The sequence below is a fragment of the Sminthopsis crassicaudata genome, chromosome 3 (genome assembly GCF_048593235.1).
Source record: "Sminthopsis crassicaudata isolate SCR6 chromosome 3, ASM4859323v1, whole genome shotgun sequence".
Taxonomy (NCBI): Eukaryota; Metazoa; Chordata; class Mammalia; order Dasyuromorphia; family Dasyuridae; genus Sminthopsis; species Sminthopsis crassicaudata.
The window spans coordinates 617568299-617582833 of record NC_133619.1 but is presented as its reverse complement, the minus strand read 5'-3'; the positions used below and the strand labels follow the sequence as shown (position 1 = coordinate 617582833).

Sequence of the window (14535 nt, the reverse complement as noted above, 5' to 3'; positions counted from 1 at the left end):
TGGGAAGGGGAAAAGGATTCCCCCCTTGCTGGAGATCTTCAAGGAAAAGCTGGAGGACCACCAGTCGGGCTGGGCTTGCTGGTCTGCATTCGTTCCTGGCTGTGGCTTGGACTAGATGGCTGCGGAGGTCCGTTTCCACTCTGAAGTTATGTGATTCAGAGCTGGAATGGACCTCAGAGGCCATCTAGTCCCATCTCCTCTTTGCACAGATGAAGAAACCAAGACCCAGTGAAGAACCTTGCCGAAAGCCACACAGATAGTAAGTTGCACAGGCAGGTCCTCTGATAGCAAATACAGGATTCTTTCTATGCTGCCAATCTACCTGGTTTCTCCCTCCTCTGAACTAATGCAATATCTATTTCATATAGCACTTTCAGGTTTGCAAAAGCTCTTAAGTGTATTATCTCATTTGATTTTTACAATAATCGCAATGGCAAAAAAGTTAGTATTATCTCCATTTTAAAGATAATAAAATTGAGATTTATAGAATTTGAGAGACTTGCCCAGTAAATATCTGAGGCAGAATTAGCGGTCAAGTCTTCCTGATTCCAAAACCAGCATAGTATTATTCACTGAACCTAGCTTCCTTCTGTCATTTTGTGTGTCTCTTATTACACTGTACCACTCTACTTGTTCAGTGTTGTAAACTGGTCTTATTCCCACTTACCTCTACTTTAGTTCAATTCAATAAATCTCTATTAAATATCCTCTCTGTATCAGATATTGTGCTAGGCAATAGGGATACAAAGAAAAAAAAAAGAAAAAAAAAGAAAAAAAACAGTCTTTTTCTTTTTTTTAATTAAAGCTTTTTATTTTCAAAATATATGCATGGATGATTTTTCAACATTACCCCTGGAAAAACTTGTATTCTGATTTCCCCCTTTTCCCCTACCCCCTCCCTAGATGGCAAGTAATCCAATATATGTTAAACATGGTAGAAATATAAGAAACAGTCTTTTTCTTGAAAGAGATTACACTTGACGTGAAGCTTCAGGAAGGCAAGGGGCCATTTCTAATTCACCTCTGTATCTGCCATACTTTGCATGTAGCAGGTATTCAATAAATATCCATTGCTATTTATTGCACTGGTATGTGTTCTCTCTGTATATAATAATCATTTACTGTTGTTGATCTGAATGTATTGCTCATGTGAATGACAAAACTTGTTGAATGGTCATAACTTGAAATGGAAGAAAAGAAGATGGGTTGGAGGAGATAGATAATCATTCATTCAGTCAACAAACAGAAATACTATGTACATTTTGTTTTTTTTTTTTTTTGTTGTTGTTTAATTGTCTTCAGTTGTACAATTCTTTGTGAACTCTTTTGGTGTTTTCCTGGCAAAGATAGTGGAATAGTGGATGCTTGCCATTTCTTTTTACAGTTCATTTTACAGGTGAGGAAACTGAGACAAACAGGGTTAAGTAACTTGCTGGTTAAATGACAGCTAGTAAGTGTCTAAGGGCAGATTTGAACTCAGGACTCCTGACTCTGGACCTGGAACTCTATCCATACACCATCTAGCTGCCCTTACTATGTGTTAAACATTGTAATGAGTTTTGGGGTTATAAAGAATGGCAAGGATTCCAGCCCTGGTATCAAGGAGCTCACTTTCCAATGGCAGAGACAACATACGAATAATTATATGTGAGATATAAATAGTATAAATAGGAGAGGGGGGAATTAAGGGAAGAGCAGGAAAAGCTTCTGGCAGTAAGTAGAATGGGGGAGTTTTGAAGGAAGCTAGGGAAGCCAGGAGGCTGAAGTGAGGAAGGAGAGAGTTCTAGGCATGAGGCACAGAGAGTACAAAGGTACTGTGGTGAGAGATGGAATATCATGTGCAAAAATAACAAATGCAATGCAGCTGGACCATGAAGTGTGGGGAGGGCAGCAAAAGTATAAGAAGACTCTAAAAGTCTGGAAAAGGGCCAAGGTGTGAAGTGCTTTCAATACTCCAAAGAAGAAGCTGTGTTTGTTCCTGGAGGTAGTAGGAGCCACTGGAGTGAGGAATCTATATTTTAGGGAGATCACTTTGGATAAATCCAAGTGAGGCAGCAAGGTCAATTGGATGGTTATTGAAATAGTTCAAGCAAGAGATGATATTGGTCTGTATTCGGCTTGTGGCCATATAAGTAGAGCAAAGATACTAGAGAGCAGAGCAAAGGTTAAAAAGTACAGACTTGACAGTAGTGTGGATGAGAAGTTGAGGGTGATAGTGAGATTCTGAGCCAGACTGGCTGATGGGAACATAGTAGTATCTGTATCAGTAATAGGGAAGATGGGAAGAGAAGAGGGTTTGGGGAAAATAATGAATTCTGTTTTAGACATGTTGAATCGAAACTCAACATGTAAAGAGCTAGCCTCAGTCGAAAGCTCCGAGTTCAAGTTCCAACTCTAACCTATATTGATTGTGTCAGTAAATAACAGAATTTGAATTTAAATCACAATCTATCACCTTCAAAGTTAACCATGGGATGATCCTGGGAAAGTCAGTTAACCTTTGAGTTCCCTCAGGTAAGCTTTCAAGTTTATATATTACAGAGAAAATGCTCATCTTGCATAGTGGAGAAATTTGCTCAATGGACCTTCCCGACACTGATAAATTCACAAGTCTAGTAAAAACAATCACCATCACAACCACAAATCATGGTCAAGTGGAAAGGGGACCACACCAGGAGTCAAGATACTTGGTTTCAAATCTGAGTTCTGAAAGTAGTTGTGTGAGAAAATTACTTTTCGGTGCTTAATCTCAGTTTTCCCAAACTTATTATGAAGGAACTGTACCTAAATGATATACATTACTTTCATTTTTGACATCATATAATCTCATGGTCTTAAGCCCTCTCATCTATTTATCCTCTCACACTTATGAGGCAAGACTGGAATCATATTTAGGGAGTTTTGCACCAGGAATTAAGTACTGTAAGCCAAACCCAGGGCAACAACAGTGTAATATCCCCTCATATAGGGCTGTATGTGTTTTATGAGGTCCCTTTAAGTTTGTGATCCTATACCTTTTGAGGTAGAGGGAAAAGACTGGAAGAAGACAAAAGCATGTATCAGAGAGACACTTTTTTTGGGGGGGGGGGAAGGTGTCTGAGAATTCTCAGATAAGTAGTATCACATGCCTTATGCATCTCATATTTATTTTTTCAATTATTCAGAGTGGCTAGTTAAGTGTTCCATGAATCCAAACTCAATGCTATGCACACTACATATTCTAGTTCCCTGGGGGGAGAGGAAGAAGGAGAGCTGGATTTCCTCTGTAGTGAACGAGATGAATAAAGGAGCCTTGTTAAGCCAAGTTGTTTGTGTTGGAGCTCATTACAGGATCTTCCCTTTCCTATTTTAAAGGACAATGACAAAGGAATGTTACTGTTTACAAGGAGAACGGCCTCAAAGGGATGCCCAGGACTCAGTCACAAGAAATGTTAACTCTTCTCCTTCCTGACAAAGTTTGCCATTGGATCTATTTTTCAAGAAGCTATATAGTAATGCACATTTTCTCAGCTGCCTTAAAATGTGTAAAGTACTTTCTCTAAACAATCTCTTGAAGAAGGTACCTTGGGTATTATTTCCATTTTATAGAAGAGAGAATTGAGACTTCAAGAGAGGTAGAATGATTTTGTCAAGATCCCACAGCTGGTAGATAACCAGAGCTAAGATTGGAACTCAGGTCTCCTGATTTCACCTTTCTAGCTATTTCCAGGCATTATTCTTTCATACTATTCTCTTGTTCAACCACTAAGTGGTTGAGCCTCAAGCCTACTCAATTAGAAGGATCCGATTCTGGGCAAGTCCCATATTCATCCTAGTATTTCACTCTGAAGAAGGGGAGCTGTGGGGAGGTGCGAAATTCTCTGAGTTAATTAAAATTCATTTATTAAACACTTATAATGTGTTGAGCTATGGTTCTCACAAAGTAAACAACTTTTTCTCTCCCAGATGTGCTTTCTTTTTCAGTGGCTATGCCATCTTATTAGTCTAAGGGATGTATAGAGTGTGGATTTACTCAACCAGAATAACTTTGAGCCCAGATTTAATAGAAATACTACTATTTTTCTGAATCAGTCATAATCACATGAATTTTGCATAATCAAGCCACATTCCCTTTGAGATCAGATAAATATGCTTAGATAATAAATATAATGTTTTGCTCATTCTGCATAGAATTAGTGCAAGTAATAAATAATATATGAGAACATTTATTATATAATTTTTGTTTAATACTCTCAGAGACTCATTGTCTATAAGTTCACAAAAGAGTGTAAATAATATAATGCCGGCCCCACTGCATGTCTAACTCATTGCTTCTGGAAGAATCAATCATTAGATGAAAAACTCCAGACCTTGGATCCAATTCATGTTTGTCATGACTATCAACCTTTGAAGGGTTCACATTGTACAAAAAAGCTCCTACAATTAGTGTTTTTGATTCAGAGACTTGTCCCTGTCAGCGATCTCTCAATTTCTTCTCAGAGCAGTGAACTTTTATATAGCAGAATTGGGGAGTGTAGGCAAGGTTTGGTGAGATGAAAAAATAAAATTTCTCTCTTCTGTTCATCTTCTTGCTACTTTGATCTCCTATATTCTCAAGCTCATTTGTTCTATTTCTCCTTTGGCAGGTGTCATAGTGGATAGAGTGTCTGGTTTAGAGCTATAGAGAACTGAGTTTAAATTATACCCATATTCATAAGTGTTCATGAGTAGGGACTTGACATGATAAATGAAAACCTGTTCAGTTATATGTTGCACCCAATTCTAATCAGCTCCAGAAAGCTGATTATTAGATTTTCAGTGTGAACATTTTCAGTATATGTTGGAAATCAGCAAATGCTACAAATTAAGGCTTGATTTATTGACTTGTTGTTTGTCTAAATTTAAGGAAACTGGAGAAAATATTAATGCAGATTAAACTAAAAGTACATTGTTTCCACACTTTGGGGGAGATCCAGATGCTAAATATTTATCAGCACATCTCTGACCATGCTATATTTCAATAGTCTTTTTTTTTTTACCTTAGTCAAAGTAATCAGTCCTTCATCCCTGAAGTCAGGAGGACCTGAGTTCAAATCTGCTCTCAAACACTTAACACTTTCTAGCTGTGTGACCCTGGGCAAGTCACTTACCCCAAATTGCCTCAGGAAAAAAAGTAATCAGTCTTTGCCATGTTAGCTACATTTCCCTGTTTTTAATTCTGTCTTTTAATATTCTGATATGATTGGAGTAGACCAGCTATTTTCAAGATGATGGCAAAGAAAGAAAAATAACATTTGATATGACGTCAGATTCTGTGCTGTTTCCTGTATGTGAGGCCCTGGGAAACTTAATTTTTTTAATGAAGTTAAAAGTGAAATAGTCACTGACGTCCGGGAGTTCACAGTCTAATTAGAGGAGATGATATACTCCATAAAACAAAACAAAGTATTTTTGTAGGTTTAGGAGGAGAAGGAAGGCTCTAGCAATTGAAGGATTCAGGGAATGCTTCATGGAGAAGATGACATTTGAACTATGTCTTGAAGGAATCTAGAAGAGGGAGTGAATTCTAGGCATGGAGGAAACATTACAATGGCAAAGGCATGAGAGCTTGGAAACCTGTACAAGGAACAGTGAAAATACCAGGTTAACTGGAGAGACTTAAATCAACTGATGCTGAGTGAAATGAGCAGAACCAGAAGATCACTGTACACTTCAACAACAATTAAGTATGAGGATGTATTCTGATGGAAGTGGAAATCTTCAACATAAAGAAAAACCAACTCACTTCCAGTTGATCAATGATGGACAGAGGTAGCTACACCCAGAGAAGAAACACTGGGAAGTGAATGTAAATTGTTAGCACTAATATCTGTCTGCCCAGGTTGCATGTACCTTCGGAATCTAAAGTTTATTGTGCAACAAGAAAATGATATTCACACACATGTATTGTACCTAGACTATATTGTAACACATGTAAAATGTATGGGATTGCCTGTCATCGGGGGGAGGGAATAGAGGGAGGGGGGGTAATTTGGAAAAATGAATACAAGGGATAATATTATAAAAAATATATATATATAATAAAAAATTATTAAGTAAAAAAAAAAAAAAAAGAAAAAAGAAAATACCAGGTTAACTAGGCTGTAGTATATGGGAAAATGGTAAACACTATGTCAGGCATTGTGCTAAGTGTTGGGGACATTTTGTCTTTTGTATTTTTTCAGTTGTTTCTGACTTTTTGTAATCCCATTTGGGATTTACTTGATAAAAAATATTAGAATTGTCCGCCATTTCTTTCTCCAGCTCATTTTACAGATGAGGAAACTGAAGCAAATTGTTAAGTGATTTTCACATATATATATATATATATGATAAATGGGAAATAATGAACAGAGATAAAGCAGAAGGAAAGAATTAAAGGGATCAGGAAAAGCTTCTTGGAAGTCAGATGTTATCTGAGATTTGAAAGATGTTAAGGAAATTTCTATTTGGTATTTGCCTCACCTAAATCTAATTCACATGCAAGTCATGACATTATCCCATGATGTCATTGCTCCTCTTCAAAACTGAAGGATGCACAATGATGTGGCCGGGTCTTTACATGCTCTTAAATTTATCACTGAAATATAGTGCTTTGAACTGAACTCAGCACTTCAGGAATGTTGAGTCATTAATTTTCTCTTTGACCATGATGGGACAACACAATCTGTGTGTATGTGTATGTGTGTGTGTGTGTGTGTGTGTTTCATCACTCCTGAACACAAACTTTTTTTAGTAAAGCTTTTTTATTTTCAAAACATGTGCATGAATAATTTTTCAATATTGACCGTTGCAAAACCTTGTGTTCCAAATCCCCCCCCACTTCCTTCCATCCTTTCCCTTAGATGGCAAGTAATCCAATATATGTTAAACATGATAAAAGTATATGTTAAATCTAATATATGTATGCATATTTATGCAATTATCTTGCTGCATAAGAAAAAATCAGATCAATGAGATGATTGAGGCCAGTTCCAATGATCTTGTGATGAAGAGATCCATCTACACCCAGAGAGAGGACTGAGGGAACTCAATGAACAACATAGCATGTTCACTCTAATTGTTGTTGTTTGCTTGCATTTTGTTTTCTTCTTCATTTTTTTCCTTTTTGAACTGATTTTTCTTGTGCAGGAAGATAATTGTATAAATATGCTTAAACATATTGGATTTAACAAATATTTTAACATGTTTAACATATATTGGATTACTTGCCATATAAGGGATGGAAGGAAGGGGGGAAATTTGGAATACAACGTTTTGCAAGAGTCAGTGTTGAAAAAATTATCCATGCATATGTTTTAAAAATAAAAAGATTCAATAAAAATAAAAAAATCAGATCAAAAAGGAAAACAAATGAGAAAGAAAACAAAATGCAAGCAAACAACAATAAAAAGAGTGAAAATGCTGTATTGTGGTCCATACTCAGTTCCCACAGTCCTCTCTGTGGGTGTAGATGTCTCTGTTCATCACAAGATCATTGGAACTGGGAAAGAGCCACGTCCATCAAAATTGATCATCACATAATCTGGTGGTTGCCATGTACAATGTTCTCTTGGTCCTGATCATTTCACTCATCATCAGTTCATGTCAGTCTCTCCAGGTCTTTCTGAAATCATCCTGCTGATTGTTTCTTACAGAATAATAATATTCCATAACATTCATATGCCACAACTTATTCAGCCATTCCCCAGCTGATGAGCATCCCCTCAGTTTCCAGTTTCTGGCCACTACACAAAGGGTTGCCACAAACATTCTTGCATATGTGGGCCCTTTCCCTCCTTTAAGATCTCTTTGGGCTATAAGCCCAATAGAAACTGTTGGATCAAAGGCTATGCACAGTTGGATAGCTCTTTGGGACACAAAAAGACACAAACTCTTAAAGCAATGAGTCATTATGTTATGGTGGAAAGGGTAATGACACTGAGATCAGAGGAAGTAGATTCAAATCCTTTCTCTGATAGTCAGGGTTTGAATAATTTGGGGCAACAGATTTCACTTCCCTGAGTCTCAGTTTCCTCATCCATAAAATGAGAGGATTGGATTAGATAGTCTTTGAGGTAGGATCCTTCCAGTTTTAGGCACATGGTCTTATGGCTAGAGGATCTATCTTAAGCATTTTTTAATATTACTACTTCTTTATTATTGTTGTTGAGTCATTTTTTCAGTTGTACCCAATTCTTTGGGACCCCATTTGATTTTTTTTGGGCAGAGATACTGGAGTGGTTTGCTTCTCTTTTCTCCAGCTCGTTTTAGAGATGAAGAAACTGAGGTGAACAAGGTGAAGTGACTTGCCAAGAGTCTTGCAGCTAGTATCTGAGGCTGGATTTGAACTCTAACTGCTCTAACTACTGTACCGCCTAGCCTCTCTTACCTAGTATTTTCTGAAAGTTTAAATATTAAATACATCTGGCTCACACAAAGTTCTTTCTTCTAAAAGTAATTACAAATGAATAAAATGCAATTCTTTCTCAGGTTCTCTGGTTTCCACAGTAGCACAAATGATATACTTCTCTTGTGTAGCTGTGTTATGTGCAGAAGAAATTATGCAGAGATAGATATCTGATTTCCAGTTAAACTGCTTCTGTGGAATGATGATCTGTCATCACTGGTGTTCTTAATTGGGTGGCTTAGGATACAGATTGCTCTGATCATTGTTCCTACTTTTTTTTTAGCTTTTTCTTTTACATAACTAGGGTCACAGAAGAGCTGCTTACAGTGAACAATCTGTCTTCAGATTTTACACCAATCTCTGTCTTTTACAATGATTTTTTCAATTGATTTGTTCAATATATAGACATTCCCATAAATGGTACTTAACCTTACAAACACTTGGTGCAGCTGTCCAAGGTCATAGAGCAGATAAAGATTTGGGTTCTCATTGTATATTGCCAAAGAGTCACTATAAAGTTTAGTCCTCTTGATGGTTTTGTAACATGGTTGATCTAAAGAGTCATCGATTCTATAAAGGGCCAGGGAGTGATTAGTGATATCTATGATTTTTTGGCCCAAATCAAACTTCTTGAAAATATATTGCATTTTAGTCTTCCTAGGATCAACACCCTCAAAAGTTAGAGTTTTTCTCATCAAAGTGGGCACTATGTGATCTTCTGAGAGTTTAAGACAGGAAGAATGAGAGGAAGGGGAATCCTATCCATCTGTAATCATTTAGGGGTCTCTTCTAGGATGTAGAAAGAACTTTAGAGATCACCCCTCCAATCCAATGTCTTCATTTTACAAAGACAAAATGACCGCTAGAAAAGCAAAAGGACTTGTCCACAGTCACTCAGTTAAGTAGGGAAGTCAGGAATGGAGCATTAATCCTCCTATTAGTCCTCAAATTTAATTCTCTTTTATGGGCATTGCACTAGGGCAGGAAACCACGTTGAAGTCAAGGCTTCTAGAAGGTGGTCTATTTTCAGTTCAATATTAGTTGAGTGCTTTTATGGGAAAAGCATTATGCTAGGTGGTATGAATAATATATACAATATATACATATGTAGTATGTATAAATACACACATCTAACACATATATGTACATGTATACATTATATAGAATGTTTCAAGTCTTAGTGTAGCTTTAAATTACTACAAAAAGAAGGAATAAGCATTTATTAAGCACCTTCTATATGACAAAAAGTATTCTAAAGGCTGCAATAAGAGTTTTGAGGACACACTATGTATACATACATATACTACCTACATACACATATTTTTGTATATGTGTATATACATGCACATATATGCCATATATTTACATATATACATCCATTATACAGGGTATCTAAAGTCATAGTATGGCTTTCAGTGCTAAAAGCTTAAAAAGAAGGAAATAAGCATTTATTAAGGGTTGAACGAAGGGCTGCAATAAGAATTTGGGGAGCACATCAACCAACCAACCAACATATACATAAACAGACATGTATTTGCATATATATGCATATAAACATAAGCATATAAACACACACACACACATATATATATATATATATATATATATATATATCACATATGCATAAATTATGCAGGGAGGGGTCTCAAGTCACAGTGTAGCTTTTACCTACTAAAAATGTAAAAGGAAGAAAATAAGCATTTATTTTGTGGCCGGCACTGTACTAAGGGCTGCACTAAGACTTTTGGGACATACCATACATTTATATCTCTATCTGTCTGTCTACCTACCATCCATCCATCATCTATCTGTCTATCTACACCACACATACACATACCTGCATCAGCACAGACCCTGTTCATATGGAGGTGTTAGTCTGTCAAAGAGTCTAGACAAATAACTATAATTCAAAGAAAACAACAAGTTCCACGAGGAAGACAAAAGCAAAAGCTTTAGGGATTTGGGCCGTACCCTGCTGCTGCCCCTTGTATGGGTTGTTCTACCCCACTTAGAATGGGAGCTTAGGAAGAACAGGATCACCCTCCTTTTCGATTTATAGCTCCAGTGCTAATGCCCAGGGGCAGTGTGGTACAATGGTTAGAGTTGGGCTTGTAGTCAAGGAGACCTGGGTTTGAGTGATGGACCTGTCCATGGCAGAGCCCTGTGAAAACTTCACATCCATTAACCTCTGCCTTGCCCCTTAATGAAGCTCAGATGGAAGGTGCGTTCCTCACAAGCCCACACGGGGGCAGTGTGGTGCAATGAACCCAGCTTTGAACTTGCAGCCCAGTAGACTGGGTTGGCTCCTCCCCCTGGTACTTGTTATCTGTGGGACCAGCCAAGCCCTTAACCTGTCTCACAGGGTTGCTCTTGTCTGGACCCAGTGTTTCCTTAGGTAGGGGAATTCTGAGGGAGGGCCAAAGGTTCTCACCCCGCTTGTGGAGTGTTGGACGGTCAGAGGTTAAGTGATTTGTGCAAGATCACCCAGACAGGGATGGGGGGCGTCTGACCCCATGATTCTGGTTGCAGGCCTGAGGGCTCACCCCACTGGCTCTTGGGGGTGTTAAGGAAGAGAAATGAGATGCTGTAAGTGGAGCCCTCTGCATAGTCCATTATTATTATTGCAAGTTAACTCCACTTCTGATTCCATGATACAAACTCCCTCCTCCGTGCTCCCCAAGGCCTGGCCCGCCATCTTCTGAGTGTTATTAATAGCTAATGGCAAATGGCTGGTTAAGCACAAGGAGGGAAACAAGGAAGGGGAATAGTTCCCTTCGGTCTAACTTTCCACTAGTAGACAAACGAATCAGTTGGTGAGGGATGATGTCTTATGGGAGAGACGGCATGGCCAATTCAAGAGAATCTCGGGACCTGGAAGTAGGAGAGAACTGGATTGTAATTCTGCCCCTCGTAAGTACTGACTACACGACCTTGGGCTGAGACTCCGTTTCCTCTTCTGTACAACAAGGAGAACCTGCTTAGTAACTTTCTCACTTCATGAGATGGTTGGTCTGTAAGTCAAAAGAAAGCAAGGATACCCCTCCCCCACCGTTGCAACACATTGGTCGAACCACTCAGGGCCATCTCCAGTCATCCTGATCTCTATCGTGTCACTGGAGCCTGTGACTCTGGAGGGGAAAGTGAGGCAGGTGAGCCCTCCTTCGCTTAAATCCACTTCATTGTCATGTCATGACATCACCTCCCTCATGTCAGGGTCATCTTCGAGAATTAAGGATGAACAACAACAATAAGGTGAACAGATGGGATAATTAGGCCAGCAGTTCCACTAAAAAGCAGACAGTCATCTACATTACTGGAGGCAACAACCAATTTGGTAACATCCCAAATGCATTGGAGTATTTCATAAATATTATCTCATTGGATCCCCACAACAATCCTGTGAGGCAGGTACTGCTGTTAGCTGCACTTTTCAGTTGAGGAAACTGAGGCAGACTGAAATGTAGTGACTTACATCTGAGTCAAAATTCGAACTCAGGCCTTTCTGACTCCAGATTCTGTGTACTGAGTCACCTACCAGCCCTCTTTGTCAGGAAGAGCAAAATGGTATCTTTTGTCACCTCTTGTGGGTTTATAAAGCTTGAGAGAAATGTCAGCAATTGCTATCATGCATCTTTCTGCTTCCAGCTTCAAAATCTCTCTCCATCCAACTACTTCTCTCTACTCAAGTAACTAACAACTTAGTCCAGGTCCTTGTCACCACTTTTCACCATTACACAGCGTTCTAACGGTCTCTCTATCCCAAGTATCTATCTCTAGTCTAGTTCTTCCCAAACTTTAGTACAGATCTGAACAAGTCACTCTCTTACTCAATTAATTTCAGTGGCTCTCTAGTATAGAAGAAAATAAAACTTTATTTCACTTCTTAAATCTGTATAATCTTATTTCACCATGTTTCCATCCTCACTGATATTGCTCCACCTCCGGCATTCTGTGATTCAGCCAAACAGACTTTGTTCCTCACTCCTTATCAGCCATCTCCTGCCTCTATTCCAGCCCCTATGCTTGGAATGCACTCCCTTCTGATTGTAACCTTAGAGTGTTTTTTTCTATTGAAGATTTTGGCTGGATTCTTAAAAAAAAAGAAAAAGAAAAAAATGCTATAAGGTTGCAATAAGAAGGGAGCCTCCTTGCTAATTGTCAATATTCTCCCTCCTAAATGGATTCATTTCTAATTACTTTATGTGCATGCATATAAACTTTATATTTATGTTGTTTATATAAACACGCACATATATGTACATACATATATATATATACACACACATATATATTTATTTATTTAAATGTAATTCTTGTCTCCTCTATTCCATTTATCCATTATATTCTTATATAATACCTTCTTATATACAAGAGATAATACCTTGTAATATATTGACCTTAGTAATTTAGATGGTGAGTTCTTGGCAACCTGGTTTACCTTCTATGCTAATAACTTTAGGTTGATTTTATTAATAGGGAACATGAACCAATAACTATCAACACTTAGTATTTTTGGGGGGAGGGATCTAACTTCACAATTTCCTTTGATGATGGCATGTATAAACTGAAAAAGGAAGCTGTGGGGAGAACAGAATGGCAGCCTTTGAATATTTGATAGGGTGTTCTATGTCCTAGATTCATTCCATTTGGCCCTGGAAGGCAGAAGCAGAAGCTACTACATGCAGCTGAATTTTTTTTTATTTTAAATTTAACGTGGTGGCTCCAACACCATCCTGCTTGCCTAACTCTCGTTCTCAACTTCTTTCTGCCCTTTTGTTTGTTGTTAAAAATTACTCATTACCCCTAACCATTTTGGAAAGCAATTTGGAACTATGTCCAAAGGGACATCAAACTATGTGTACCCTTTGATCCAACAATATCATGACTAGGTCTGTATCCCAAAGAGATCAAAGAAAAAGCAAAATGTACAAAATTACCTATAGCAGCTCTTTTTGTGGTGGGAAAGAATTGGAAACCTGGGATGCTCATCAGTTGCGGAATAAAAGAACGAGCTGCAGCACATGAGTATGATGGAATAGTTTTATGCTGTAGTAAATGACAAGCAGGTAGCTTTCAGAAAATCCTGGGAAGATTTATATGAATTGGTGCAAAATGAATTAAGCAGAACCAGGAGAATGTTGTACATAGTAATGACAACATTGTACGATGTAGAATTGTGAATGATTTAGCTATTCTCAGGAATGCAATGATCCAGGACAGTTCCAAAGGACTCATGATGGAACATCTCATTTGACTCTAGAAAAAAAAAAACCTGATATTGTAGGAACGTAGATCGAAGCTTGCTATTTTTCACTTTCTTTCATTCTTTTTTCTCTATTTAAATCTTCTTGTACAAAGTGACAAATATGAAAATGTTTTATATGACTGATTGCTTACCATCTCAGGAAGTAGGGGAAGGGAAAAAGAGGGATAGAATTTGGAATTCAAAACTTAAAAAAATTGGTTAAAACTTATTTTAACATGAAGTTGGGGAAATGAAATATTATTAAAATATAATTATGGTAGGAAGGAAAAATATTCATTGATGATGTTTTCTTCCTATCTTAACATATTATTTATTACTACTACCCCCCTTTCAATCTCCCCTTCCCTCCATCTTGTAAAAAGTAGTAGATTGTAAATTATAATGGATATTGAGGGTGTGGACAGTTTTTCATTTTACCTTTGAATCTCAAGGGATCAGCACAGTTAATGTATCACAATAGGCCCCTAATGAGAGCTCTTTAATTTGATAAAGAAATAAATTGATAGCTGCCTCCATCAGCTCCTTTTGACCAGTCATTTCAGAGGTGATTGACTCTGTATGACCCCCATTTGTTTTTTTGTTTTGTTTGTTTGTTTGTTTGTTTGTTTTTTGTTTTTTTGTTTTGTTTTGTTTTGTTTTTTTGAGTGGTTTGCCATTTCTCCAGTTCACTTGACAGATGAGGAAATTGAGGCAAACAGGGTGAAGTGACTTAGCACACAGCTAATCTTTCTTCCTTTCTTCCTTCCTTCCTTCCTTCCTTCCTTCCTTCCTTCCTTCCTTCCTTCCTTCCTTCCTTCCTTCCTTCCTTCCTTCCTTCCTTCCTTCCTTCCTTCCTTCCTTCCTTCCTTCCTTCCTTCCTTTC

General features: G+C 37.8%; 1 pseudogene; it reads right to left on the bottom strand.

The window, feature by feature from the left end:
* Positions 1-8458: 8458 nt before the first annotated feature.
* LOC141559761 (rab GDP dissociation inhibitor beta pseudogene) lies at positions 8459-11491 on the bottom strand (annotated as a pseudogene).
* Positions 11492-14535: the final 3044 nt, after the last annotated feature.